Genomic DNA, 27,901 nt, shown 5'->3' with positions numbered 1-27,901 from the left:
AAACACTGACATTCAACATCAGATATTATATAAGGTAATCCTTGAATTTAATTAAGGTCAAAATTATAGACTTACTGAGAACCAATACTTGAAATTATCTAGGACATAACTCTCTCTGTGTTGATCACTTGAAGGTGTTCTTCTGTCTCAACTGAGTAACTGTCTAGGCATTTATGCATGCTAAACACAGGATTTTTTTTTTTAGGAGAAAACATGGCCCCCAGTTGCAGTAATCCCTTTTGTACACCACTGTGCACAGATGCCTATCCTCCATTCAGGCGGGTCAGATTCCTCTAATTTCAAAATGACATGCCAACACTTTCCTGGATACTGTATAGATAAAACACAGCATCTTCATTTAAACCACAATTCAGAGCATCTGTACTTCATTCACTTTATAGAGAACTCAGTCTTGCCTATGATTGAAGATTGAGATGATTAACATTTGTAAAATTACTTCAGTTTAAGGGACATCTGAATCATAGCTCCTATAGATCAAGCTAGGTCATGAGAAAGCAACATTTTTAGATGTACCTTAATTCTCTTACAAATGCTTTGTGTTTCTTAAATTCAAGATTCAGTTGTACATACTCAGCTTTGATTGATAATAAAAGAAAATGCCATTATGTCTAGGAGATGTCCATATTTTACCAAATCACACTTGAAGATATCTATTACATTGCTAAATAGCCTTACTAAAAGGATCCAATTAATAAATCATTTTTAGACATTTATTAGACAAACCAAGTAACCTATTGGCTTCTGCCTTTGCGTGTGTGTTTGTGTCTATGTTACAAGGAAGCTCTGAGTCAGATTTCCAGATATTCTGATCTGAATTTTAAATATAAATAAGGTCTTGTTCGTAAATTCACTTAAATCCTTTCTGGAGGTAATAAGTGCCTATATTTGGCAAGCTTGTTGAGACTTTAGAGGGTATCTAAAATTTTACACTCTTGACTGTTATCTTAAAGCCCTCAGTATACTCCAGGAACCACCATGAGGATCAATGGATGAGGTCTTGGCTTCTAACTTCTGGTTTTAACTAGAAGGATTTAATCAGAGCAGCCAATCAGGTTTTATTTACATACTAGAGTTGAGCACACTTATTTGACAAAAGCATTCCAAGAAGAAAAATGTATTTTAAAAACATTTTACAGATATAGAAACTAAAACCTACAGATATTGAGAAAGCATAGTTATAAAGACATTAATGATAGTGATATGTTTACCTATGTAGAATATTCATCATATATAAAATTTCTAAAGATATTGTTGGTTATTTACTAAAGATGTGTAACTGGGATTGGCATTGGTGATCATAGGATCAAGTAAAAGATAAAATGAGGAACAAGGTAGAGTTCCTGGCTGGGAATTGGTCCTTCTAGCTATCTTTTCTTCCTCTCCAAGAATTCTATCCCCCTAGCCTTATTAATGAGTGATGAGAATAGGGGAATGAAGATCACCTTATATTCACTAATTTGCTTTTTAAAAGATGTTAGGAGGTCTTTTCTGAAATGTTCGCATGTGGTTGGACCAATATTAAATCTTAGGCTATTCAGTGCCTGCTTTCTGTTAGATGCTGAGTATATGCCATGTTTCGTGACTGTGATACATAGCTTGTGCTCAGCTCCAACGTCAGTGCTTGAAAGAAGCCTCAGTAAAATACGGTCTGTTTTGCACAGCCTTGTAAAAATAAAATGCATTTACTTTTCTTTGCCACCATCTATAACTTAAAGTAACTCAAAATTTTTCTCCAACTCTGAGAAAAATCTCACCTGTCAGATTTCTACCCTTTAACAATATTTTGCCAGCCTTGGAATTATTATAATTATTTGATTGCTGTGAATGCAGCAGAAAGTAAGAAAACTGCTTATTTCAGTTTAGACCTTAGGCAGCAAGTGTCAGATTGCTGAGTAAGAGCATCTAAATATGTGTGCAGCCCTACAAGAAGATTTTTTTAATTATCTAGTTCATATAAGTTTCACCTATCATTACCTGTTATTTCCTTCAGAGTCATTCATTTGTATCATTTTTTGGTGCCCACTCAATTGCATCATTTTATCTACTTCCTTTCACCTGCAATTTAATCAAAAGGAATGAGCAACTTTGCTTAAATCAGAATTAACATAGCTGTTTCTTTTTATCCCTTCTCTCATCCACAGTATAGTTTCCATTGATTTCAAAAGGATCATTTGATTCAGATCGGCTCTTCAGGGTAGATAGCAAGGTAGGAAATTTGTGGCTCATTAAGAGTGTGAAATTATTTCTTTTATAAAACGTCTTTGGCAAATTCCACTTAGCCGTTCTTTTCAAGCCAACTCCTTACAGTGTCTATGTACGTGAACCATGTGTACTGCTGACATTAGGAGACTATCTCACCCTCTGGTCCCAGAAAATGCTACTACGTTGGCGATTCTCAACTTCAGCACCATTGACATTTGAAGTGAATTTTTTGTTGTAGGGAAGGAATGATATCCTGTGCATTGTAGAAGGTTCAGCAGCATCCTTGGCCTCTGATATGAGATGTCAGTAGCACCCTTCAGTTGTGACAACCAGAAGTGTCCACAGACATTGGCAAATGTCCCCTGGAGGACAAAATAATACACAAATGAGAACTACTAGACTAAACCAATGATTCTCAAAGTGTGGTCCTTGAATCAGTAGCATCACCTAGAAACTTGTCAGAAATGCAAAATTTGGGCCCCCACCAAGATCTATTAAATCAGAAACTTTGGGGATAAGGCCTAGCGATGTGTGTTTTAACAAGTCCTCAAATGATTCTGATGCACAGTCAAGTTTGAAAACCTTGACACCAAACCAATGTTGACACTGTTTGGTTGAAGGACACTTACTGCATCAGAATAATCTGGGATCTTGTTAAATGTATATTTCTAAATCAATATGCTGCCTTGAACCACCAAAACTTGAAACTGCTCTGAGGATGTGGATTAGTAAAGTGTTTCACGTGTATGTGCTTTACAATCACTCATAGTTGTTCTTAAGTACTTTCAATTTTGAGAACCATTACCCTACTCTCCAATTCCTAAAGCCCTAATGTAAAGGTTTCCATGGTGTCGTGGGCCAAAGATTCCGGTTCTAATATTAGTCAACCAAAAGAAAGAGCATCTGATGTATTCTTAGATGCCATATGACTGATGATCTTCACAAAGATCCTTCAGAGAGAGATATAACTGGCATATTCTCATTTTATAGGCCATGTGGCAGGTGGAAATCCTAACCAAATTCAAGTGCTTTTCCCTCTACCCTAATGTGGCATAAGGCCAAAATTACTACTTTGTGTTGCCCTCAGGAAAACTGAGAGGGCCTCAGTTCCTGCAAGTTCTCCTTCCCACCGTTCTCAGGCAGATAAGGTCCCCTAGCCAAACACTTTTCTTTATCACGGGTCCCAGGCACAGTGCCTGCTTATGCCTGAGGAGTGGTCTTCAGTTCCCTGCCAGTGCATGAAATTATTCAAACAAGCCAATCACACCCTCCAACAAAAACCAGGGAGCATCTTATGTTCCTAATACTACAAAGTCAGCTTCCTGCAATCCCTGCTTGTTCACTCTATTCCCAAGTGCAACCCCATATGGCCTTGGGAAGCATGCAGTGTCCTCCTCCCCCAGGACTGATGAACCGCTGTCAGTCTCATCTGTCCAGTGTCAAGTGTCATGTGTTTGGCTAGCCCCATAATCTTAGGACAGGAATCTCTCCCTCAGCAATGGGGTAAAGAAAAGTGGTCAAAATACCCAATAAAGTTGATGACCAAATAATATGTGACAGGGGGAAACACTGATATAGACCATTAAAGTACCATTAATTAAGCACTTATTATATACCATGCCCTATACTTTATTTACATTATTCCTAAGGTTCACAATAAATATTATTCTCATCATAGGGCAGAAGAAACTCAGGCCCCTAAAAAATTAATTAACAATATAAAGTCATTTGTACGGTGTGATGGTAAATTTCTTATCAACTTGCCTGGGCCAAGGGATGCCCAGATATCTAATTAAACATTATCTCTGGGTGTGTCAGTGAGGGTGTTTCTGAAAGAGATTAGCATTTGAATTGGTAGACTAAGTGAAGCAGATGGCCCTCACCAATGTGGACGGGTCTCATCCAATCCATGGAGGGCCTGAATAGAACAAAAACGTGGAGGAAGATTGGCTTTGTACCCCCTCTAATCTGAGTCATTAGTCTTCTCCTACCCTCAGCATTCCAGGTTCTCATACCTTTTAACTACCACAAGCTTTGCTGAGACCCCAATTGCAGACAACAGATGGTAGAATTCTCAGCCTCCATAAACCTGTATGTCAATACCTTATCATAAATCATATGTTGGTTCTGTTTCTCTGGAGAACTCCAACACATAAAGGATATGTCCAGGTGTATCAGATGATTATTTATGCTGCAAATGGCAAAACAAAACTCAAAACACAATGAGAATGTATTGGCTCCTTTATCTACAAAGTCCAAGGGTTGACCTCATCTCAGGCTGCTCCTGTCGTGGGGAGCAAAGTAGCTGCAGTCTCCATCCAGTCGAGAGGAAAAGTGCTTGCCCCTTCTGGGGCTGCTCTTTAGCAGTTCACTTTCTCTTGGTACCAGATTGATAACCTAGAAATAGGCTCAAGGACTAAGCAATCATAAGCTGTTGTTGACCAATCTTGGTGTTTCTTGGTGTTAATTTAATAGAATTAACTGCCTAAAAAATACAGGGGTTTCAGTTTATATGCTACTGGTTAGTCTCATGAGCTAACCATAGCCAGAGATCTGCTAAGACAAGGTCTAGAAACAGAAAATGTAATCTATTCATAGTAGATCCCTGATGTTCTGCCCATTCCCCTAACACTCAGTTTCCTACTCCCATCTTGTCCTCTGCTTTAGAGAAATTTGAAATACTAGGATGAGACAGGGATGCTCTATGAATCTGTCCAGTCCACAGGCTAAATTCTCACCATGATGATGCCTGTCCAATCTGTCCAGGCAGGGCCACTCAGGTTCTAATCTCACCTTCTGTGTGATGCTTTTCCCAGGTTCTAATCTTACCTTCTGTGTGATGCTACCTCTTTGCCTCCATTAGTACTAACCTTGGCTAGGGGCTGACTATTAAGCTTTTTCAGACTTGCCAGCTCCAGGGGATAAGTCTTCCAGTATTCTTGAATTACAGGCCTCAGGCAGAAAGAGCTTTTGTTTAAAAAGCCACAGTTTCTTTCTCTTGCTGTCAGAAAGGGTAGTTTCAGCTTTAGCTTACTTCTATCCTGTAGCCCTAACTGAAGGCTTCAAAACACAGCGAATACGCTCTACCATCCTGAATTTTTCCTACCTTTGCCTTCCATTGTGGCAACCACAGTAGATGTGGTCCCAAGGTTCAAAAGTCATAGATTTAACTACTACCTAAGAGAGATAAGAAACATTCATGCCAAAAAGAGATGGAGCTCCTAATTGTCCATCTCTTTGATTCCATTTATCTAATTCTACTCTTCTAAGAACTGATTCATTCCTTTTTTCCTAACTTGGAGGTGAGAGAGTCTGCAAGTCTTGGTTAAGCAGAAAGGGATGTATCAGTTCATGCAAGCTCAGTCCTTGAGCAGAAGGCTGGTCATATCACCTGGTTCTAGCTCTGTCTTTTTCCTCTAGCTTGCTCACCTCCTTAGACAAGATAGCTACAGCCGTCCCAAGCTTCACACCCACACCAAAACCAAAGGAAAATTGAAAATAGCTGATTACTTTCCTGGTTACCACTAAAAACATTTCTTACAGCTAGTAATTGATTATTCTGATTGCTTTATACGCCCATTGCTGAACCAATCACTGTGGTCAGTGCAGTGTGATCTGCCATTTGGCTGAAGGCAAACAGACGAAATAAATCTTACCCAAACCACTGAGAATGGCCGAGAATGGGGGTCACACCCCTCATCCCCAATTTAGTGAATCTTTTGCCAGAAAGTGGTAGAATAGATACATAGCAGCAAATAAACAGGTACTAGTTGAACCAAATAAACTAGGATCTACTTGAACCAAATCATGCCTATTTTACTCACTATGCAATACACAGGCCACCTGCACTGGAATCACCTGAAAAGCCCATTCAAGTTTACACTGCTAAGCTACTGAGTCAAAATCTCTGGCACCAGGCTCAAGAATCTACAGGTTAACAAACTCCTAGGCTATTCTTATGACCACTAAGGTTTGATATTCTTATACCCAACAACTTGCTATTTATTTTAGAGACTAAAAAGAAAAGCAATATAAGCATAATACTAGTTATAATCAATTATGTTAATGTTGCACGATACGGAAAAAATTATTCTAATGAATGGCAAAATTCCTCTTTGAAGTAAGAAGTTTTTATTTAGCAAAAATATATCTTGTTTGGCTATTCTGTGGCAAAAGAATATTACTCAGGGCATAACTGAATGGCTGAGAAGTTAACCAAAAAGAGAACTAAGGACAAAGCAGGCATTTGGGGATTTAGAAGGAAAAAAAAATCTTGAAAAATGTGTGATGGCATTTGAGGGAGAAACAAAAAGGATACAGTAACATGAAAGGAGGCCAGACCCCCAGTGGAAGAGACAATAAAAAAATGTTAAAGCTGGAAATAGTTGAGAGATTTTTAAGAAAATGGCTAGCTAACATGCAATTTTAAATTGTTTCCTGAATTACAAACTTTTTGTAAAGTCAGCTACAGTTGAATACACTTTCTGTAGCAAAGAGATAGGGACCCTGTCTTGTGGTACACTGCAAAGTAGAAACAAAGTCAGAAGCAAGAAGCAAAAGGTGAGGCAGAGAATGAGAATTTAAAAGCAGGAAGTAAGAGCCAGAAATAATTACATGTATTAACCTCCAAATCTCCAAAATGCTGAAAATTTTTCTAGATAATATACTGGGGGAAGTAATGCTAATTTTATCTCAATATTATCACGGAAAGTGACCTTATACCTAGGGTTATGAGAGACTCTAAAGAAATGTATTACAGATAGAAGAGAGCAAATATTTCTGAGCCTTACCAAAGGTTTTATAAATATTAAATGTAATTCCCATGAAAATCCAGTGGATTTGTATTTTCCATGTCATTGATGAAAAAGTATTCTTAGAGTAGCCTACATAAGGACACATGATCAGTGGCAGAACCTGGTAGAACTGGAGTTCAACTGAGGGACAATCTCCCTAAAGTCTTTGCTTTCCTCTCAGGGTTGGCGGCACAAAAGAGTAATTCTCAATCTTGCATTCACACCAGAATCCCCTGATAGTGTGAAACAATCACCTGTTCTTAAGCCCCACCTCAGATAAATTAAGTCAGAATATATGGGGTTGCAGCTTAAGGCATCACTTTTGAAAACTTGCAGGGTAGAACAATACAGTTTTAAATTTTCTGTTAGTTTTATATTGTAATGATAAATTGAATATAGATATATCCAGCTTGTACAGTTTGATATGCATATTTTTGCCATGTGGCCACTCATTCACAATTTGAACAGTTTTTAGCAAGTGTGTGTATGTGTTTGTTTGCTTGTTTGCTTCAACATGACCCTCAAGAGATATCCCATACCAACATAATGGGTAGATTTCAAAGTATTTCCTTATTTCTCCTTTGCTTTGAAAAACCACAGAACAATTCTAAATCACAGATAGCATCAGGTTGACCTTCAGATATTTAAGCTTTTCTTCAAAATTTTTTCCTCTTACATCAACCTGACTAATGAAACCACTACACATTTGCCAGATTCCAAATGTTTGGAAATTAGAAAATAGTATAAACAAAGACAAACTTTAATCAGGAATTTTGCAATTTTGGTTTTTATCCACACAGCCTTGTTACTCCTGGTCAAGCCTTTGATAGTACTGAACATAATACACCAATGAATGAGGGAAAAGAGACACTAATTTTCTTTCTCATCTCAAGTATTTAAAAGCAAAAGGTATGGCTACTTTGTTTTTTCTATAAAACACTAAATTTGGCTCACAGTAGTACTGCACAAAAATTTGAAAGACCTATCTTCCAAAAAGGTACAAAAATTATTCTAGCAATTCAAAGAGCTATTCTAATTTAAGCATCTGGTATTTGCGTTTCAATGGCTTGTTTCAGGCTCCACAAACAACCGAATACACAATTCCTTCAAAATGAGCTATGGTCATTAAATCTTGTGCCTTGTTCATCTGGACAAGGGACAGAAAGTAATGATACTTGAGAGTAGCCAGGTGGAGACAAATGAAAGAAGTCACTCCAATCACTGCGAGGCAAATGAGCCCTTATTTATTTTAACTATGGTTATTTGATTGTTACCTTAATATCCCATATTACCAATTGTACCTGAAGTGAAAGGCATGCACTACTAAAATAACTGAATGGATTGAGGCCCAAGGACCTATTAACCTTAGCTACATATTAGCCCCTGAAATGTAATTAATTGATACTGAATTCCTGATAGGCTTAGTAGAGAGGACCACATCTATTCTATGTCAGACGTGAGCTTACTTACATCCATGAATATGTTGTGCTGATATTCAGTGCTCTTTTCCTCTTTCACACACTATATTCCATAAGTGACAGCATTAATATCAATGGCAATTTCCATTAAAATGCTATGTAAATTTTAGTATTTGTGACACTATCCTTACTTTTTCCTTTCTTGACGTTTCTTTAAAAAGAAATTACTAATCTTAAAGGTTTTTCTGCATTTCCACAACATATTTTAATCAGAATCTATCATAAACATGTGTATACAAACACAGACACATACATATATGTTACCATATATATTAGCATAAATGCTACACAGTGCATAAATATTACATATTGTGATTACACCTGACATATGACCTATTTGATTTGTCTGAAGTAAAGATCATTTGACTACTTTTCATGGTATAGAATTAATGAGTCAATCATCCACCACAGTATTTCCTTGCAAGAATGTGTCTTCAGGAGGAGAGTATAGCTCAGTGGTAGAGTTCATGCTTAATATGCACGAGATCCTGGGTTCAATCCCTAGCAGCACCTCCATTAAAATAAATAACTTAATTATCCTACCCAAAATTTAAATAAATAAATAAATAAATAAATAAATAAATAAATAAATAAATATGTTTAGAAAAGAATGTCTTCAGTATATATTGCACTGTTTACATAATCTTCTCTCTTCCAGCATTTCTAGCACTAGTTCAAGAAAACTTAAATTGAGAAAAACTAGGTTCATTTTATTTTTATATACAAACATCTCCCATTATGTTTTCCACATTAAGATATATACCAAATTATATTTGTAACTTATATGACTATATTTTTCAAAGAATGTACAATTTAAATTTTTACATGTTAGTCACATACACCATTGAAAATTTAATGATGATATGTCACAAGAGGATAAAAATGGTAAGATGAATTCATTTTTTTAAATTACAGAACGTGGTATAGTTAGCTAACAGGGACAATTTTAAAGCTTCCCATAATTTAAGAATATTAGAAAGAAAATATAATATCATTATATAAATTATGGTATTCTTTCACCTTTCAATTAGGGTCATCTTTCTTAGAGAGAAAAGCATACAAATTTTGTAAGAGTATACCAAAAGAGACATTGAAGATATGGAACACTTATATGCATAGGAGGTTTAAGAAAAACTAGGACTTTTGTCTGGTGAAAAGTATTCTCATTACAAGTCAAATATGTTCACCTCTAGCCTCTGTTTTTCTGCTTGACTCCAAGGAATCTCTCAGATGTCTTGCTGCTATCTCAATTGGATGAAAGTCTTGCCAGTCAATAACATTCATTAAGCATCACTCCGTGCTTAATAAATGTTTCTAAGCATTATGACAGGTACCCTAGAGAGATTCAATAGAAATAGAAGATGTGGTCTCTGACATTAAGGAACTTTCAATAGTACTGGTTATCCACACTACACAAGTGGACTAAAATGGGACTTCCAAAGAAACACAGAATTAAATTATTGCAAATTTTTAAAGTACAAATAATATATGTATGCTGAGGTGATTCAGTGGGTGATCTGAGTCGGCGAGGTAAACAGAATATTTTAAATCACGTCAAAAAGACATGGATTAATGAGCTAAGGAAGGAGAGTTTCTCAGAGGGTAGAAAGTTTACGTAAAAGGAAGGAGGAGAACTAAATCCTGAAGTAGTGTGGGTAGAACTAGAATCTGAAAGATTGTACAGCAGGCTATCGACCTGACTTTGCTCATATATCTTTCCTACAGTATTATTAATTTTTTATCTGGCTGGTATAGTTCTAGAGCAGAATCTTCCAAGTTTTACTCTTCATTGAACCCTTTTATGAGGAGAAATACCCTTCAAATAAACAATGCCTCTCTAACCCAATTCCTGCTAACACTATCCATTAAAAACACAAGATTAATGGTAAAAATGTTCCTTTTTATTAACTTCCATCTGTCTTCAATGAAATGTCAAATAAGTTTCCTCCGTCATGAAAAAAATTAAGAAGACATTGCTGTACCATTAATATCAATGTAATGGAGACCACACTCTGGACTGCTACAGAGACTGCTACAGACTCTTACAGTCCTCGGTCCTCCCTAGACCACACTTACAGGAATAGGAGCCCTAAAATAAGCATACAGAAACATTAATTTCCTTGTACATGTATGCAAACCTCACACAAATCAACACCATATGGTGTTGCTTGTCATTACAGTAGCAGTAATAGTAAAGGTAGAGGTGGTAGTGGTAATTTATATTGATTGCATTTACTATGTGGAAAACACCATTAGAAGCATTTTACACATATTATTTGATCATAACAACTACATTAATAATCATTATTAATCCCATTAAAAAAAATTAAAGCCCAAATAAGCAACTTGCCTAAGGACACAGGACAGGTGGGTGATGTGGCAGGGTCTTAGCAGGCCCTGCGATGACAGGGCACGTGCTTTAGACATGACATGTGACTGTCTCTGCATGTGTCAGGTGCCCATCCCATAAATCCTGGCCCTCCATTTCTAACTGGAAATAATATCCATTCTCTTACCTGTCTCTTAAAGATACAATAAGGATTAATTTGATGTCTGCAAAGTGCTCTCACCTCTCCATAAAGACACCTATATGATTAAAACTGCTTAATTTTCATTTCCTTGTATGCCAGGTCTTCAATTATAGTATCTCATAGGTATGCAATCTGGGAACCAATTGACTTTGCTTTCTCTCATACCACATTCAGGTTGTAATCAGTTGCTATTTTATCATAGAAACATCATTCCTAAAATTCACTCATTTTATTCTAATTTTTGATGCTTAAACCATCATTAGTCTCAGTTATTGTAATCTCCTTAGAGTACTGCATTTTTACCTTGTAAAGAGGAAATTTTAATGGAAATTGGGTCCTAATATCCATCGGGGGGAAAGAAAAAGTTCATGTGTTAATCAAGAAACAAATAATCTCATTCAAATATGCACATTCTTAAATTGCTCTCAGCTTTGAAATCTGCCTTAAGTCTCAAGTCCACTGACTACTTACAAGCTCTCTATATTTTATCTCTACACTTTCACTTTTAACAATTTCTTAAGATAGTAGAATTTGGAGCTAAAAGGGAACTTAAAGATAACCTAAGGCAAACTCCATTTAAGAAATGAGAAAACTAAGGATCACAAATGTTAGATAACTTGTCTAAGGTCCCTCAGCTAAAATGAGATAGATCTAGAACTAAACCCAGGCATTCTGATTTCAGATATATACTATTTCTAATCTACACATCCTTCCATCTACACTCGTGTCTTTAAATACTTTATGCAGCTGATTTCCCAATCTTTTTCTAGTCCCACTTTTTTCTCCCAGGGTCCACGCTTGTATTTTCAACTACTTAGTGAAATTTTAGGAGGATGTTAATATTGAAAACTAATTTTATTATCTCCTCATTAAAACTTAACTCCATCCACTTATTATTGTAATTGTGTCTCTCAATCCCATGAAAGGTACAGGTATAATGAATTTGAATAGGTTTAAAAAGGAAAAAGACATGGAAGTGGTGATTCAAGTCAGTTCTTTCCCCAACTATAAGAACACTATTCTCTTGGATTCCATTTGGATACTTCTTTTTCCAAAATTGATGATACTCAACCAATCAGATCAGCAAATAGGCCTAGGCACATTGAGTCACTTGGCCTGTGAGAAGTTAAAATGTAGCTCTAATGGATTACGTATGGTCCAACCAGTTTAAACAAATTTGAAATCAAGTCTCAACTAGTAATTATGTATGCAGGACATTTGTTTAAAAAATGTCTTCTATGCTTATCTTGGGACACTAGGAGGCTATAGGAATATCTGTGCTTCTGGGTTCACAAGCAATTTTTCCTCCACTGAAAATGCTCTTGTATGACAATAATTCCATTGTGGATGGATAATGGGGAACACAGTTTACTCCAAAACATCAAACTTCTAAAGCCACGTATCTCTTAAAGTCTAAATCCTAGGAGGAAGCAGGGCTTATTACAGCATATAATATATAGGAAGAACCTGAGAGGGAGTGGATAGAGAATCAGTTCTGGAGTCAGTGCAAGCTCTATAAATAATAGCTACACACATAAATTAACTCTACACTGTGTGAATTATGCAGAAATCTAGTCTTAGAAAACAAAAGATTTCATTACTGGAGCTAGAAAAGATTTTCTTCACCTAGATTAAACTCTAGGATGCAGTCCAGCCTTCTGGATATGGAAGTGGGTTGGATTCATTATTACAGTTCATTTTATTCACAATAGCCAAGATATGGAAACCACCTCAATGTTCATGGACAGATGAATGGATAAAGAAAGTATGATATATACATACAGTGGAACACTATTCAGCCTTAAAGAATGAAATCCTGTAATACACAACCATATGTATGAAACTTGAGTACATTATGCTAAGTGAAATAAGCCAATCACATAAAAACAAATATGGCATGATTCTACTTACATGAAGGGTATAAAATAGTTAAATTCATAGAACCAAAGAGTGGAATAATGCTTGCCAGGGACTGAGGGGATAGGGAAATGAGGAGATATTAACCAAAAGGCATAACATTTCAGTTAAGTAAAGTGAATAAGCTCTAGAGATGTGCTGGACAACATTGCATCTATAATAAACAAATTGTATTGTACACTTAAAAAAATTGTTAGGAGGGTAAACCTAATGTTAAGTATTCTTACCACAATAAAATAACGTTTTTTAAAGAGAGAAGGGAGTGGTTTGTTATTAAGCCTTAATCATTGTCACTATTGTTGAGAATCCAGAAAATAGATTTGTCTAAAGTGAAATTCAACAAGGAATGAAAAAGTAAGAATTGGTTCTGGGGGCAGATAGAAGATGTGTCATCTTCTTGGACTAAAAGGAATGAAAACTGCAATATTTCCAGGCAAAGAAGGTATTTTGGGTCTTGTGCCTAGAACACCAGATCTAGAAGTCTGATTTGTGTTGTAGCAGCAGAAAAACTGAGTAAGCTGACCTATAAAACATACACACACACACACACACACAAACACACACACAAACCAAATTCATGATTATGAAAATAGAAACAACTGCTAGAGATTTTAAAGGTAATAGAAGCATCTATAGAAATGCTTTTAAAACCAGGTTTTAAAATTTTTTGTTTTCCTTGAATGTTAAGGTAAAAATTGTGACAAGGAGAAGGAAGCTTGGATTCAGCACAGTCCAAAATCTGAGAGGATAGAAGAAAAATGGTTCCTAGCAATTGCTCTTATAAAATCCAGATGAAAGGAGACAAGAAATGCTAAATGGAGGTGGAAACAGAGCAGGGTCTTGATTCTGAAGGAAATGGGGGTGCAAAAAAAAAGATGTTTGTGTTGCCCTAGAAGTAGTGAAGTAATCCAAGGACCAGGGAAATTCAAAAGCAAGATAAAAACTAGGTTTAGAAGGAGCACGTGGCAAAGATGTGGTGCTCACTGGATGGATCCTTGCGAGCATACTTGGGAGGCACCCACAACAACAGCTCCCACAGCTCTGAAGTCTTCAGATGAAAATTTTAGTATCTGGATGAAGCTAGTATGTTTGGAGGTAGGGAGAGGGTCCTAAGGTGAGAGTGGGGACTATTACAAGATAAAGGGATTTCTGGGCTGTATGCATTAGCATCAAATATAGTTCAGAAATGACTATAGAGTGGACTTAGAATGTTGAAGAGCTTGCTTGAATGGAAGGGAAACAAACAAAAGGCAAACAATATTAGGAATATGAGAAATGCAAAATACGGCAGAAAAAATGAAAAGAATAAAATCTGCCACACTTTTGGTTCACCACACATTTAAAACTTTTCTTTGGCTTTTACCATGAAACCATGTTTAGGAGTTGAAAAGATTTAATAAAGGTTAAGTACAAATAACCTGAGGATGAGTGAGCAATCATTCTAAATTCCTTATCAGACTGAAGAAAGCTCAAATAGCCTCCCCCAGACAGATTTTCTGTCCTCTTCTACCATGGCTTTTGATAAATACATGTAACAAGTATCTAAGGAGTAATAACAGATAATAGCAATAAAACACATTGTCAACAATTTACTATTTATCTTCTGTACACTTAGGTGTGTTCCCATTTGCTTGATTCTAAAAATAATGAGGTGAAAAATGATGACAGAGGTTAACAATTAATGGATATAATAGCCTACATGAGAATAGAAGGTTTCCCGATTTCTGGAAAGAAAAGAAAATAAATAGAAACATGATGTTATTTATATGCTCTTGCCTATTTTCTGTCCCAGAAGTTGTTTAACATGAGATAAAATCAACATAATCAGCAGCTTCCTCCATGGCTGCTTCCTCTATCCCTCAGAAGAGGCAAAGTTTAATGTGGGTAACTCACTGCTACTTTCTTCCAGTTCAACAAATCCCAAATCTGTAGTGACTTTTTCTTTTAATTTGAGGTATAATTTATACACTATAAAAATACAAAAATCATAACTATAGAGTTCCATGAATTTTGCTCCAGTCTTCCACATTCTCACCAGTCTTTGAGAATCTTTTTTTTTTTTTAAGGAATTTGCCTGATTATGGAATGTGTGGTTTTAATTTGCATTTCCACAGTTATGCTGAGCACCTTTTCATATGCTTATTGGTCATTCATTTCTCTTCTTTTTGTTCAAGTATTTGTTCTAGTCTGTTCATTATTTTTTTTTATTAAGTTTTGGGTCTCTATTATTGACTTGTGGGAATTCTTTATATATTCTGGAATAATTATCTTGACAGATAAAAGGTTGCAAATATTTTCCCCAAGTTTATAGCTTTCTCTTTATTTCCTTAATAGTTTTCTTATTTTATCTTAATTGCTTTTGATGAAAGAAAAAAACCTTAATTATCATACAATCCAATTCGTCTATTTTTTTCCTTTTGTGGTTGGTGTGTGTGTGTTGCTAAGAAATCTTCAAATATCAAAGACACAATTTTTTGTTATCTTTCTAGAAGCTTTATGCTTTGGCTCTTAAATTTACATCTATGACCTATCTTGAATTAATTTTTTATTATATGAGGTAGGAGTAGAGGTTCATTTTCTAGTTGTTCTAGAACTATTTGTAGAAGATTTTCCTTTCGTTCATTAAACTGTTTTGGTGCCTTTGTCCAAAATCAATTGACCATATTTGTGTTCAATTCTGTTCAATTGATCTAATTGCCTATCCTTATGTTAATAACACACTTGTTTTCATTACTTTAGCTTTAAAATAACTCTTAAAATCAAGTGGTTTATGTAACTTCTTCAACATTGTCCTTTCAAGATTCTTTTGACTATTCTAAGTCCTTTGAATTTCTATATGAATTTTAGAAACAATTTGCAAATTTCTATCAAAATAAAACCTGTTGGAATGGGGGGGTGGAATTTTACTAAATCTATAGAATTTGTAAAGAATTGACATCTTAACAATATTGAGTTCCAGTCTATGAGCATGGTATATCTCTCTACTTATTTATCTCTTACTTTGCAGTTTCTTTCTTATGATTTATAACTATAGATAATAAACTTATAGAAAAAAACAGTTTTATTAATAATTATGAACTAAATTGATTCTTTAAGAGATCATATTTGGTTTTGTTTGATAAATGGTTACACTAGTTTTTTAAAACTCATACAATTTTTATTTTATACTACATTAGAATTGGTTTTCCTCACTTGTCCTTAGTAGTAAATAGTAAAGTGAAGAAAGAGAAAACTGGAAACTATTCTTCTTGTGATAAAAGAGTATCTTTGAAGGGTCACAATACATATAATCAAGAGTATGCTAACTTTTTTTTTCAGTTCCCAAAATATTAATTAGGTAAGCCCTGGGTATTCAAAAAGCACTGGCAGAATTTAGATCATTTTATGACAAAATCTTTGAGTTTCGTATTAATGTGTTTTATATACCTCTACTTTGAATGCTTATGTTTATAAATATAGGTAGAAGATAAGGATCAAAAAGATTCTTGGATCTTGTTTAAACTGATAACTGTAGACTCTCCTCAGTAGTCACATACGTTAGGAAGAAAAGCATATAGAGAACGAAATACTTAAAAATACAGCAACATATGGTCTCTGCAGTATGAAGGTCAGCTGAATCTATATGATTATATACCTAAATCGGGGGTAACAAATTCGTCTGTGAAGGGCATGGCTTCGCAGGCCATGCTCAACTCTGTTATAGCATGAAAGTAGCCACAAATACTACAGGAATGACTGAGTATTATATTCCAATAAAACCTTATTCATCAAAATAGGCAGTGGGTCAGATTCAACCCACAGACAGTAAATTTGCCAACCTTAAACTAGATTAATTCTCATAATTCATGATATGATGTCCATCACATATGCATGTTACATATCCATCATCATACATGAATATACATACTCAGACATAAAGAATCATACTAAACATTTCAGGGACTGTGTTCTGAAAGTGTGAGAATAATCTAAATAATGAAAAATTCCTTCTTAGTCTCTTTTTTCTATTATATGATTAGTAATGAAGTCATTTGAGCCATAGCAAAGATATTACGTTTATTCTCTATGGATATTTTATTATCTTTCAAACAACTAGATAACAATACCTTATACTCATTGTCTCTGTGCTTATAAATCAGATACTTTATAAATATTCATAGAAGTAGACTATTCCCTACAGAATTATCTCCAAAACAATAATTATGCAAATTGCTGATTGTCCAAAGCACTTAATTTCTTAGTAATATGCAATCTGAGCTAGCCTAAAGACAAGTTAATAAACAGTCTTTAAAGTAAATGATAGAAGTGCCTTGTATCTACAATCAGTGATAAAGTTTAGAAAACAGAATGAACAATCTTAGAGGCAATTTTTAATTTGATAAGCACATACTAAAACTCCTACTTCTGTAAAATATATAAAAGATATTATAAACACTGCAAATAAATTTGGCATATCACAAATGCTGTAATGTAATAACATCTCTTTCAATTATAGTAAAAGAGTAATTTTCTATCAGATTTTCCTCAAAGAGTATTGTTTACCTATTTATGCATTTAATTCCACTAAGATTTCAACCCAACTAGGATGTTGACACATTCACTGTGTGCTTTTCTTTCTTAAAGATAGTAAAAGAGTTCCTAGGAGAGTGTAATTCCAATGTCTTTCTACACCAAATTTCTTTTCTTTTATAGGCACCTTGGAAGGCACTGAATTATAAAGGTCATCCAGCTATGAAGACCAAGCCTTTATAACAATGAAAACAGGAATAATTTTCATATAATAAAGGGAGTTTATTTAGGAAGATTTACAATAAAATACATAAATCATGTTTTAGAAAATGATATCAAATCCTTCTTCCAACAAGTGTGTTACAGAGATTATGATCATTATTAACAATGTTTTGCTGATTTGGCGTCCTTCTTTTCTTGACTTAAGTTGCAATGAAAACAAAAGCAAAGTTTACTGAGTATTTCAACACTGTTCAATTACTCCACTCAACACCATAGGTGTCCAATGGGTTGAACATGCCCCCTTCCCCAGGTAGCTTATTATATAGTCAGCAAGTCAGAACATTCAGAAAAAAATAAATATATAAAAATAAAGGTTTGAAACAAAAGTTCAAAACAGTACAAACTAGGAATTCCATTATTAATTTAAAAATGAAGAGAAACAGTTGTTTATACAATCTGGAAAAAATTCTCTAATTATCAAGAGCTTATTTGTGTGATTGAACACCTGAGTTTCCTGGCCATAAGGCAACTAAATTTTGATTTAGAAAAACCTCTTTAAAAGACCAAGATTATAAATAAGAGAAAAAAAAGTAATCATATGCCAAAATAAGCAAAAGCAAAATGGAGAACAAATTGGGGCACATGTTGAGGAAACAGTACTATAATTAGTCACAATTAGTCAAAAACTATTTGAAAGACTTCTGTGAGACAGGACTATTTATTTGGTAAAAACAAAAATGAAAACAAAAACAAAATATGCCTATCTCCAAAAAGCTTATCGTTTAAGGAAAGGGACAATAAATATATCTATATATAAATAAAATTATTTCAGTTACTTTTCAGAACTATGAAGATAATAACATAATCTAAATATGGGATAGAAAATAACTGGGCAAATAGAGGTAGTCAGGGAAGTCCTCTTTGATGAGGCATTTGGACTGAGATTTTAAAGATGAAAAATGTGCCAGCCATGCAACTATCTGGAGAAAGCCTTCCAAGAAGAGGGAAATAAAAACACCAAGTGCAAAGGCTTCTAGGTAAGGATGAGCTTGGCATATTAAAGTAGAAGATGCAGAAAAAGAGGCATTATGGCTGGAAGAGGGAAGGAATGTTGGTTATTTTTAGTAATCTCTTCCTACTAGAATATATTATTTCATCATACCTAACAATAGGAAGCCAAAATCTCCCATCAACAATGTGCACTGATCTGAAACTTTTTAAATATGATGTTCATATGTAGAGAGAACACAGAGTAATGGGGCTAAAGGAATGTTCAAATCCCAACTTTGCCTTTATCAGCTCTCTGAGGCCTTGAGAAAGTCACTTATTTAAGTTTCAGATGCCTTAACAAGTCAATCTCAGTTTTCTCACTCATAAATTGGTGATGCTTTTATCTGCCTTCCAGGTTATTAGAAGGATTAAATACGATGTGCAAGGAACCTGGTACATAACTGGCACTCAGGAAGTGCAGACTGTCATCCTCACCATCATGGTCATATTAAATGTACCAGCACCATTACCATCACCATTATCATCATTAGGTAGATTCAAGTCAGACAGAATGCTCTTCCAGAAGAAAAGCATCAAAAATAAGCATGTGATAATAGTAGCCATTGGCAAAACCACTGAATTCATATCATATTTCAAAATAATTTGAATATTAAACATCATTACTTCCATATTTAAATTAAAAAGGAAGAACTTAAGAAACTAACTGCATCTTATAATGGTAATTTTCAATTTAGGTATCATAGATGTGTTTCTACAAAATAAAAGCATTTGCCATATAGAGATATATCCACATTGAATATTTGCTAATCAATTTTCAGCCTGCCTCTGGTCTACACCTATCAATTTTGGTTAATGACTATGAGGCAGGTATCCTCCTTTCCTCCTGTTCTCCTATCTCTCTTTTGTGTGTTCTTATTCTCTAATTTCATTTACAACTGTCAGGGAAGAATTGATGCCCACCCCTCCATAAAACCGTCTCTGATACAACCCACTATTTTATTTTTTCCATGAGTGTTGGTTTTGTTGCTATAACTAATAAGTAATTTCTGGCTGCAAGTACTATATTACACTTTTTAAATTTACCATAGTTCCTAACACAACACTTGATTCATAGTGTGCACTCCATAATTATTAATATAACAAAAGGTAGCAAAGCAGCATCTCAACTCACTGAAGAAAAGACGGATTATTCAATAAATGCCATTGGGTAGCCATCTAGAAAAAAAATAACATTAGAGCTATACCTCATATTCTACATCAGGATAAATTCCAAATGAATCAAAGATTTAATTGTAAAAGTGAAAGCATAAAAGTATTAGAAGAAATCTGGGAGGAATGTTTTATAATCTTGGTGTAGAAGAGGCCTATTTAAATATGACACAGAAGCTATAAATCAAAAGATTGATAAATTCTACAACATAAAAAAATTCATAATCTTTATAGCAAAAACTATAATAAACAATGGCGAAAGAAAAATGACAAGCTGGGATAAATATTTGCAACTCATATCACAAAGCAATAAACAATGAACACCTACTATTTGATAATAAATGACCTGATAGAAAAATAAGCAAACAATGTGCACAGTTTGTGGAAAATGAAACACAAATAACTCTTAAATACATGAATAAGAGAATAAGAAAAATGAAAATTAAAACTATGCTAATATACCATTCTTTACCTATCAGATGGGCAAAAATACAAAAGATTAATAATACTGTTTGGTCAGGCAGTACAAAAACAGGCATTTTTGTATGCTGTTAGTCAAAGTGCAAAGTGGCACAACCTCTACCAAAGGCAATTTGACAATATCTATAAAAATTATAGATGTACATACACTTTAATCCAACTCTAACTCAAGGAGTTTTTCTTAAAGCCATAGTTACTTACAAGTGAAAATACCTATATGTAAGGTTATTCACTGCAATATGGTTTGGAAGAGCAAGATTGGAAACTATCTAAATGTCCATTAGAGATGACTGGTAAAATACATTATGAAATATCCAAAAAGGAAATCGTTTGTAGCCATAAAAAAAAAAAAAGACATAATTTGTTACTTGGGCTATGGAATTATCTCCAAGGTATGTTTGTGAAAAAGTAAGATTCAGAACTATGTGTAGGATATGCTACTATGTGCGTAAAGCAGTCTGCACAACATAGGTGTTGGAGAGAATAACCTCTGCTTAGCTTATATCTGCCTAAAATGTCTGCATAAGGATACACACAAAAAATTGGTAATATTTGTTGCTTCTGGGGATGGAAACAGAGATAAAGCAATAATTTTCATGGTATTTTTATTATGTATCTTTATGTATTTTTTACATTATGAACCAACTGATTATTCAAAATAAACATTCAGAAATATATATTTTTATAAATCTTCCATAGCACCTAACAGTGCTAGATTCACAGTATGAACTCAGCAAATGCACATATAGTAACAATGCCTTATGTTTGCTTATTGTTTTTAAACTTACAAATTCATTTACGTTAATTGTCATACTAAGAAGCATATGTAAACTATTCTTATTAGTGATCTAAACATTTTGAACTACATGTGAGTATGGATATAAAGTCATTTGTACTTAGTTTCTGCGAAAATTGTCCCATAAAAGAAACACTAACTTCAAGTATCAGAAAGAATTCCTGCTATTCCCATTCAACTTGAGTTACTTTTTTAACTGCCTACAAGTGAGTAAAATTCCCTGTAAATTTTTATTTAAAACTTTGATATGTTTAAGAAACACAATTCTTTTTTTAAATATCTACAAAATTGAAGTTTTAAATTGTTGTTATATTTTCTTCAAATTTTTCTTAACTCTAGAATAATTTTTTGTTTGTTTCATTTTTTGATTAGAAAATCCAAATAAAGCACTAGATATGAAGACTTGCTGTTTTGATGGGAGACGAACTGTATAATCATCTAGCCATAAAAAATATTCTTATTCCATATGAGTAATGACCTAAAGGCCTATTTTGAGTATTACATGATATACTATGATTTACATAACAGCATACAAAAAGAGGTTAGTGTTCCCTTTCCAACCCACCCTTGTCTTTAGAATATGTTTGTTTCCAAACAAAATGCAAGATCTTATCATTTTCAAGCCCTCAATGGAAGCATCATTCTTTATCACCAAAATTTCACTTGATAGAAATCCTAAAAATTATACTGACACAATCTGAATAACATGAAAATTTTAGTAAGCACTCATGTCAATCAATTACAATTCCAGAAGAAGGCCAAGAGTGAGTATTTATCTTCTCAGAAATCTCCAGTTTAGAACCAAAATATACTGTCTTGAGAACAACTATAACAACTCTGCCCTCAATTTATTAATTAATCTTAAACAAAGCACAGGCTTGGCTTTTTTCGTCCTCAGTCAACAAAACTTTGAAATCACAACAGAATCCATAGATGACCAATTCTAAACGGGTCAGGTAGTAATGTAGTTGATGACAAGAGAAGTGACAGGGAAGGTGGTAAGATGAGAGCCCAGGCTCCATTCTAAAGGGAGCAGAGAGTACTTCCTCCCAGCCCCTATTTCAGACCCTCCTGACAAATCACAAATTTGGATTTGCATGTGAAATCTTGTGATTCTTACATACGATAATTATTCAAAGTTTAAATATGGACACATTGTAAACTTTCCATTATAGGACCATCCCCCCAGGGTGTTCCACAAACACAGTGCTATGTGTTGTTAGTGAGAAAAAGATGGGCCTGGGAGTTTAGGGAACCAAACTTGAATTCCACCTCTGCCACTTAGCAACCATGTGGTCCACAGGTAAGGTGCTCTCTACCTCAGCCTCCTTATCTGCAAAATGAGTATTATAATATCTATGGCTTTTATGACTATTATAAATAAAAATATGAATGTCTAGGCACTCAAAAATAATAAAAATTGTGTTCATTAATACTTCAATAAATGAAATGATAATGTCTTTTGGAGGACATTTCCACTTCATTTTCAAATCTGGATTTAGTGAAAAAATAGTACCATTTATTACAGTTATAAATTACTATGAATTTGATTTACAGAAATCATAAACTATCTGTCAGGATACCAGGTAGTCTGCAGCCACTTTCAAACATAGAGACAATGGTCTCTGATTGCTTCCAACTATGTACTGCCATGATCACTTACTCATCCAAAGACTCGTTTATCTAAGAGCGTCACAATTTATATGTATATACATACTGACTTTTATTGAGTGATGAAGATGAGAGTATGGTGAGAATAAAGGCAAAGGTGAATAATGCAAAAGGCAGCATTAGCATTTGGTTCAGAGTTTGGGGTTGGGTGTCAGGTGAAACAATATCTCAGTCCTAGCTTTATCATTTTCTAGCTGTTAAGACTTGGAAGAGTCAGCTCTTCTCTCTAAGCCTTAATTTTTTCATCTGAAAAATTTTGGATAGTCTGTTGTATAGAATAGTTCCTCCTACTTGGTAAGAACTCCATAGTGTTAGCTGTTACTTTCCTTATTCATACTACTTCATTCACATTAGATAGAAATATTTTAAGCAATATAACCATTCTTCTATCAAATAATTACAAAATAATATATGCATATATAAGGAGATTTATTTAAATTCTGAAAATCAGTTCATAATCATAAAGATGGCATCCAAAAAAGGTAACCATAAATGTCAATGGCAAATTAAGACTCATTCATCCACAAATGACAAATGCTGGAGAGGCTGTGGAGAAGAGGGAACCCTACTACACTGCTGGTGGGAATGCAGTTTGGTGCAGTACTGTGGAAAAAAAGTACGGAGATTCCTCAAAAGACTAGGAATAGACTTACCGTGTGACCCAGAAATCCCACTCCTGGGCATATATCCAGAAGGAACCCTACTTCAAAAAGACACCTGCACCCCCAATGTTCATAGCAGCACTATTTACAACAGCCAAGACATGGAGACAGCCTAAATGTCCATCAATGGATGACTGGATAAAGAAGTTGTGGTATATTTACACAATGGAATACTATTCAGCCATAAAAACTGACAACATAACGCCATTTGCAGCAACATGGATTTGCCTGGAGAATGTCATTCTAAGTGAAGTAAACCAGAAAGAAAAAGAAAAATACCGCATGAGATCGCTCATATGTGGAATCTAAAAAAAATTAAAATGAACATAAATACAAAACAGAAATAGACTTACAGACATAGAATACAAACTTGTGGTTGCCAAGGGGGCAGGGGGTGGGAAGGGACAGACTGGGATTTCAAAATTTGTAGATAGTGACAGGCATATGCAGAATAGATAAACAAGATTATACTGTATAGCACAGGGAAATATATACAAGATCTTGTGGTAGCTCACAGCAAAAAAAAAATGTGACAGTGAACATATGTACGTTCATGTATAATTGAAAAATTGTGCGCTCCACTGGAATTAGACACAACATTGTAAAATAACTATAACTCAATAAAAAATGTTAAAAACAAAAGACTCATTCAATCGTTTAAAGTTCTGATAAGGGATTTATCAACACTGCGTATATTATATACGTGACTGAACTACATTAAATAAAAAGATAATATCCTTTCTAAGTATTTGAAATAAAAACACAATATTAATGATTTCTCACATTTGAAGAGAAACATATTCAAATTGTTCACACATACATTACCTCATTTGATCCTTAGAATAAATTATGTGATATAAATAGAGTAGGTTCAAGAATAAGGAACTGAGGCTGAAAAGATTACATCAGTCGACAAATGGCACTTGAAAAGGAAATGATGAAACAGAGGCCAGAATGCATGTTTGCTCACATCTAATTCAATTTTGATAACACTATACCACATTTAACAATTTAGCACTTCCCCTTTTATATTAAAACCAAAATGTGATTTTTATATTCCAGATTTATCAGCATTAACACTGTTGGCAATGGTTTGTGTCATCTTAATTAGTCTTTAAATCACTGTTGTCAGGTACAGTAGGCACTGTCTTAAGAATCACAGTCCTCTTTGTAAATAGGTACTGAATTCTTCAGCCTCACTATGCTTAATGTTTAACAATTAGAGATACTAATAGGGAGGAGAAATAGGAACCCCCATCTAATGGGCCATCCCTTCTATATCCAGACTCCGGATGAAATCTTGCAATGGTAACCACTTGGATTGGCATAGCAATCACTTGTTAAGTTATAATATTCAAGAGAATAATGATACTCCAAGTTTCTGTTAAAACAATTAGTCTAAAAGTTATGATTAAACCAAACCAGAAAAATATTTTAATTTTGTACAGTTTTAATTTTAATTGTTGTACAAATCACATAGGGAATTAAATTAATGTAGACTGGTTTTCCTTTAGAAAACCCAATGAGGTGCCAAAGAGGAGATCATTTACATTAGATGCTATAGCACAAATTGGTCAATTTTATAATTATGAATATCAGTTGGTACAGCCACTATGGAGAACAGTATGGAGGTTCCTTAAAAAATTAAAAATAGAGTTACCAATGATATAGCAATCCCACTCCTGGGCATATATCCCCAGAGAAAATTCTAATTCAAAAAAGATACATGCACCCCAATGTTCATTGCAGCACTATTTACAACAGTCAAGACATGGAAGCAATCTAAATGCCCATCAACAGGTGAACGGATAAAGAAAATGTTGTATATATACACTACAGAATATGACTCAGTCATAAAAAAGAATGAAATAATGACATTTGCAGCAACATGGATGGACCTAGATATTATTATATTAAGTCAGGTAAGTCAGACAAAGACAAATATCATATGATATCACTTATAAATAGAATCTTTTAAAAAAGTGATACAAATAAACTTATTTACAAACCAGAAATAAACTCAGAGACATAGAAAACAAACTATGGTTACCAAAGGGGAAAGGAGGAGGGAGTATAAATTAGCAGTTTGGGATTAACATAAACATACTACTATATATCAAGTAGATAAACAACAAGGTCCTACTGTATAGCACAGGGAACTATACTGAATATCTTGTAATAACCTATAAAAAAATCTGAAAAAATATATATGAATCACTTTGCTATATACTGAAACTAATACAACACTGTAAATCATCTATACCTCAATAAATGTTTTTAGACTTGTAACTATATATAGTCAAATTGGTAATTTACTAAAAGTAACTTCAATAATAATATTTTTTTAAAAAAGGTTAAAAAATATACCTTTAAAATATCTGCCAAAAAAAGTGATAACAGGCTAATAGCACTGCCATATAAATAGCTCATATTAAACAAAAATAAAAACACTAACATTCCTAAAAAAACAGATTCCTTACCGAGGCTGTACGGCTCCTTGGCCCCAGTCCAGTGATATGCTAGTAAACACTTGACACCAGCTCTCTAGAGGGGAAAAATCCCTAATTTTTAACATTTGCCAACTTCTATAGAGTAAATATTCCCACTAGAGTTGATTTCAAGCTATGAACGTGATGTCTCTCAAGATGGAGTCAGAGAGGTATAAAATGGGCTCTCACAAACTAAGACAGGCCAGCTCCAGCCTACCACTGCCCAAACTCCAAAACTAATCCAAATTTCCAGAAGTCAATTTTAAAAAGTTTTCTCAGTGATTTTGCTACAGACAGTCCATAGACCAGGGTTTAGGTACCATGGGTCTACCTTAATCTGCAACTACAGAAGTTTCTGAGACTAAGAATGGGAAAACATTTGTATGGTTTCTCTTGTGTAGCACAAAGCCAGGTGGAAGTGACATCGGCATCACTATCACCTAGGAAAACTGAACTGTGGTAAGATTATCTCACTTTTAAATTAAAGCAAACTGTAAGGCATCCCTTTGGTGTACAGCAACTTGTGAGCCCAGGTAAATGACAAGCCCTTTTTGTTGTTGTTGTTTTGTTTTTCCCCTTAACAGAGGTACTGGGGATTGAACCCAGGACCTCGTGCACACCAAGCATGGGCTCTATCACTAAGCTATACCTCCTACTCCCTGACAAGCCTTTTTGATATCTTTCTGAGCGAAAAAGAAAATCCCACCCTCTAATAAGTCACTGAAATCATCAGTGTGTCCTCAAAGAAGTCATCTAGTCTGGTCTTCTGCTTCCAAAGGAGGATAGCAGTATAGTGGTATTTCAGGCTCCTATTATTCACATTTATGAACTACTTAATGAGCATTTTCAATCCTTGGTGTCAAATTATTCAACTGGAGCCAACAAAATACAGGCATTCCCTTTGGAGACATCTCCAATTACATATGAACTTATAACTTTTAATCTCTAGGTTTCTACCAATCTTCAAGAGTCAGACAATGAGGTGGGTTAGTACTGATAATTAGGCTTTGCCTGGGTTCCCCTGAAAGCCTGATAAAAAGGCTTCCAGGCAGGTAGTTTATTTGGGAATTGATCTCAGGGAACATGAGGGAGGGATGGATGACTCTGTGGGGAAGAAAGGAAAGTCAATACAAAAATGTGTTATCTAGTTGGGAACCTCTGTGGGAAATAGGTACTCAGCGTACGTAGTAGTAGATTTTGAGAAGCTTTATGAACATGCATTTTGGAATTGCCTACCTGGCACTGAAAGGAAGAAACATATGTCTATCTGATATATTCCCTATTAGCCAAGAATGGTCCCATGGACATTAATTCCTCTGTCTCTATTCTTTTGGTTGATTATGCATGAGAGCCAAGCAGGGCTAAGATAGTCAGAGAAACACAAGATGGAAAACAAGAACTGGTCCAGGCTGAGGTATCGTCAGGCTACAGCTGTATAAATGTGGTCAAAGTCTCTGTGGACCTGATCACTAGAGCAGAGCCAGCAGGAAGAAGTGGAACTAAGATAATACAAAGTGGTATACAAGAGGAGTTCAGTTCACTAAGTAATAATCAGGCAGTGTCACCTGCTTTGTGACTGTTACTTGGTCCCATGATCTTATTCTTTGGACCTAGAGACCTGAAAACACTACCAAGGCCCAAATCAATCCACAGACTTCTCTATACTTGGAAAATGGCAAGAGGTCAGTGGGAAAAAAAGACAATCTTCCTCATAAAGGAACTGATTAATTTCTGTATTTTAAAACATTGGAAATGTTAAAAAAAATGACCATACTATCCAAGGCAATCTAGAGATTCAGTGCATTCCCTATCAAAATACCAATGGTATTTTTCACAGAACTGGAAAAAATAATTTCTAAGTTTGTATAAAAATGCAAGAGACCCACAAACAGCCAAAACAATCTTGAGAA

General features: G+C 34.6%; 2 long non-coding RNA genes and 1 other non-coding gene across 4 annotated transcripts in view; 1 reads left to right on the top strand and 2 right to left on the bottom strand.

Annotated features, from left to right (window-relative positions):
• LOC107033197 (uncharacterized) overlaps window positions 1–27,901 on the bottom strand; it is a 332,749-nt gene that overhangs the window by 275,265 nt on the left and 29,583 nt on the right. The window lies entirely within an intron of this gene.
• Window positions 205–17,733, top strand: LOC140697673 (uncharacterized). Its single transcript, XR_012074876.1, has 4 exons — window positions 205–278; window positions 2,163–2,227; window positions 7,817–7,925; window positions 17,635–17,733. It is a non-coding gene; the product is annotated as an uncharacterized lncRNA (long non-coding RNA).
• On the bottom strand, window positions 26,573–26,644 carry TRNAT-GGU (transfer RNA threonine (anticodon GGU)). Its single transcript has one exon. It is a non-coding gene; the product is annotated as a tRNA-Thr (tRNA).

The sequence above is a fragment of the Vicugna pacos genome, chromosome 8 (assembly GCF_048564905.1).
Source record: "Vicugna pacos chromosome 8, VicPac4, whole genome shotgun sequence".
Taxonomy (NCBI): Eukaryota; Metazoa; Chordata; class Mammalia; order Artiodactyla; family Camelidae; genus Vicugna; species Vicugna pacos.
The sequence above is the reverse complement of the archived record's forward strand: the minus strand, read 5'-3'. Positions and strand labels throughout refer to the sequence as shown.